Genomic DNA, 3,517 nt, shown 5'->3' on the forward strand with positions numbered 1-3,517 from the left:
CAACTAAAACAAAGTGCGTTTTATTTTGGGTTTTGGGACTTAAACACTCTCAGTTGTTAAAGAAAAACTAAATTATATATTTTTTCAAACTGTGGAAAAGTACCACTATTTAAGGACTTCATCTATATTTCCTCATGGCTTAAATTAATTTTTTCAACTACGAAAAAGCTTTGAAAGACTAAGAGTTCGCTAAAAAGAGTATCTAACTCTATGTCTCGTATGTAAATCTCTTTTACAATGTATGAAAAAAGAATTGTAATTTATAGGCGAATTTGTTGTTATTAAACTGAAAGTTATTTTCGAGATAACTAACAACACATGACAAAAAACGTCAGCCTTCTTTTTAAATAATTTAAGCTCGATCATATTATCGCAACTGGTATGTAATGAGCCGATGATATTCCCGTAAAACGATTGATCTTTTTGTTGTATTAATTTCTTGGGCATATCAAATATTATCTGAAACATGTCAACTATAATTAAATTATTTTCTTCTTACTTTTTACTGTACAGTTTAACCCTTAATTAGGCGCATGGGGTCAAGGCCATTTCAAGTTTAAAATGTGTTAAAGTGTTATAAAGCTTACTTGTGTAAAATCAAACGACGTATAATATATAACCCCAAATCGTTTTATGATTTCGTAAGCTCCTAGCGAAATGTACGTGGGTTTCCTTCTGCCATGAAGTATCAAAATACCGTCTCTAGTGATAATCAAACAATTTCTAACATGTTCGCTCAGTTTTTTAAATCCAGTTACTCCATTAACTCCCAAGCATACTTTGACTATCCCTTTAAAATAAGTCCAATTAACTCAATACATACCTCAATAATATCTCCCGATGATGTATTAGTTTACCTGAAGTCCTTAAAGCAGTATTTTAGTTATGGTCCTGACCAGATGTTTTCTTATAAATTGTGCTGATTATCTCTATGAGCCGTTAATAGCCTTATTTAATTTATCTTTTAAAGAAGACATCTTTCCAACCGTATGGAAGGAATCGTTCATAACCCCGCTACATAAAAGCGGTAGCAGGTCCTCGGTGGAGAACTATCGGGGCATACCTAAGCTCTCTGCACTTCCTAAATTATTTGAAGAAATTATTACAAATCAGTTGACGCATTCTATCTCCATTTCAGTATCAACATGGGGTTTGCAAAGGCAAATCAACTTCAACAAATTTACTTGAGCTCACAACCTATATCTCAAAAGCGTTTAGTGAAAACAAAAATGTGGATGTTATATATACCGACTTCAGTAAAGGATTTGACAAAGTGTGTCACTCGTTGCTCATCTATAAACTTGATCTTCTTGGTCTTCAACCTAATTTTCTACGTTGAATCTCTTCATACCTCTATGATAGATCACAAAGGGTTTTGATTAAAAATACTATTTCTGACGCCATTGATGTTACTTCAGGAGTCCCGCAAGGCCCGATTCTGTTATTGCTTTTTATAAACGATATTTCTATAGATATAAAATTTTCAAAAATTTTTATGTACGCAGATGATTTGAAACTCTATAAATCGTACATATCAATCAAAGAAAAGCATTTGCTACAAGCAGACTTAAACAGCATGGCTAACTGGTGCTACGTAAATCGTATGGCTCTAGATCTGGAAAAATGTAAAGTTCAGCCACTTTCTTATACAATAGATAACCATAATTTCGAACAGGTATACAATTTTGTGGACCTCGGTATCATACTGGATCCGAAACTTAATTTTAATCTTCACATTAATGTGAGTCAACAAGGCTAAAAGTGTACTTGCATTTGTGAAACGATGGTCAAAAGAATTTAGTGACCCTTATATCACTAAAACCCTGTTTACAACATTAGTTAGACCGATTCTGGAACACGGTTCGGTGGTTTGGAATCCAAGGTATCAAATTTACTCAGACAAGATAGAATCAATTCAAAAACAATTCCTACTTTTTGCTTTAAGAAATTTCCGTTGGGATTCTCAATATAACCTTTCGCTTTATACGAGCCGATTAAAACTTATTAATCTTCCTACACTTGTCAGTCGCAGGGAAACGCTTGGTACAACTTTTATGGTTAATTTACTGACAGGCTCAGTTTCAAGTCCGCTTCTTGTGGGTGAAGTTAGCCTTAATGTTCCCTCCCGTGTATCAAGACACCTTTATCCCCTATTTTCCAAAACTTGTAAAACTAATTTTGAACTACACGAGCCACTCCGTTGCTTATGCCAGGATTTCAACTCTCTACTACTATCCTCTCTCAATAAATGAATCATTAACATAAAGACATAAAATCGGCTGATGAATTTAGTTCTGTAGCTGAACAGTTTTAGATCTCGACACTTAACAAACTCCTGCCCATTGTGACTCGGTGCAAAAAATTGAAAATATTGGTTCCGTACGTCATGCGGACTGCGTCCCTCGTGCGGATGGGCGTGAATGGAGGGCAAAAACCGTTGAGATTATTAACATTTCGAAAACATGTCCATGCGGATTTTTCGATCGGAAAAAATTTTTCTTCACACTACTGGCCCTAATAATTTCCGTATTTTATTTTGGCATCGCTGGTTTTTGGGAATTTCTGTTTTTTTTACTATGACATTGATCAGTTAGTTCACCGCAAATATAACAAAAGTTATCAGGATTATTTACATACATACACTTTGGGCATCTTCTTACGATATGTAGAAATAACAATCACACAAAATACCGTTTCAATGTCGATAATAATTTAACGTTTAATTTATCAGAAGCACACTTTGGTAAGCAAAATACGCGGGATCACTTTAGTCAATTTTTAAGGAAAAGGTGATTGAATAAAACTAAAAGCTTATTTAGTCTAGACTTAATTTTCGTAACTTAATTTAACTTAATATTTTGGCCAACCTGTTATATGAGTTAAAACTTAACTTACCGCAAGAACCTTAAGAACCTGTAGATTTTCGATTCCTAATTTACGGCCTTACGGAAATTGAGAGCGGTGAGAGAATCAGGCTTGCCAGATTTTCGTTTTTGCATTTCTCTAATATAAATTGGAGTGCAATGGGGTATAGTCATTGCGCTGGGTATGCAGTTACAGTTGCATGGCTATACTCAATCCCGACTCTTGCGTCCTCGTTCGCGCACTCTGGGCAACGTGAGCAACCCATGTGCGAGATGCGGTAACCAATCCGAGTGGAGCCTTGGGTCACGGCAGAAAGAGTGGGAGCTTCGGTGGGGCCACTCTGACTTATTCGGTTTAAGGGCTCACTGAAGTCTGCAGCGTCTGTTCACCAGTAGGTGCGGCTGCAAGCGGGTGTCTGCTTGGAGCAAGCTGCTCGCTATATAAACGTGTATTTGGTTGCGAAACCACCCCCGTCCCAGCAATGGGTTGTGCGCTGGGCTTGGGACCCGCCACGTAAAAACCACTTCCAGTGAAGAAGCAAGGCAAAGCCTCGGATGAGACCCCCCCTTATGATGACGACCACGGCAATGGAATGTCCGGACCCTTAATGGGGAAGGTGCCTCTGCCCGGCTGGTTGATGTCCTCGTAAGGA

The sequence above is a fragment of the Rhagoletis pomonella genome, unplaced genomic scaffold (genome assembly GCF_013731165.1).
Source record: "Rhagoletis pomonella isolate Grant_MI unplaced genomic scaffold, Rhpom_1.0 Rhpom_scaffold_00014, whole genome shotgun sequence".
Taxonomy (NCBI): Eukaryota; Metazoa; Arthropoda; class Insecta; order Diptera; family Tephritidae; genus Rhagoletis; species Rhagoletis pomonella.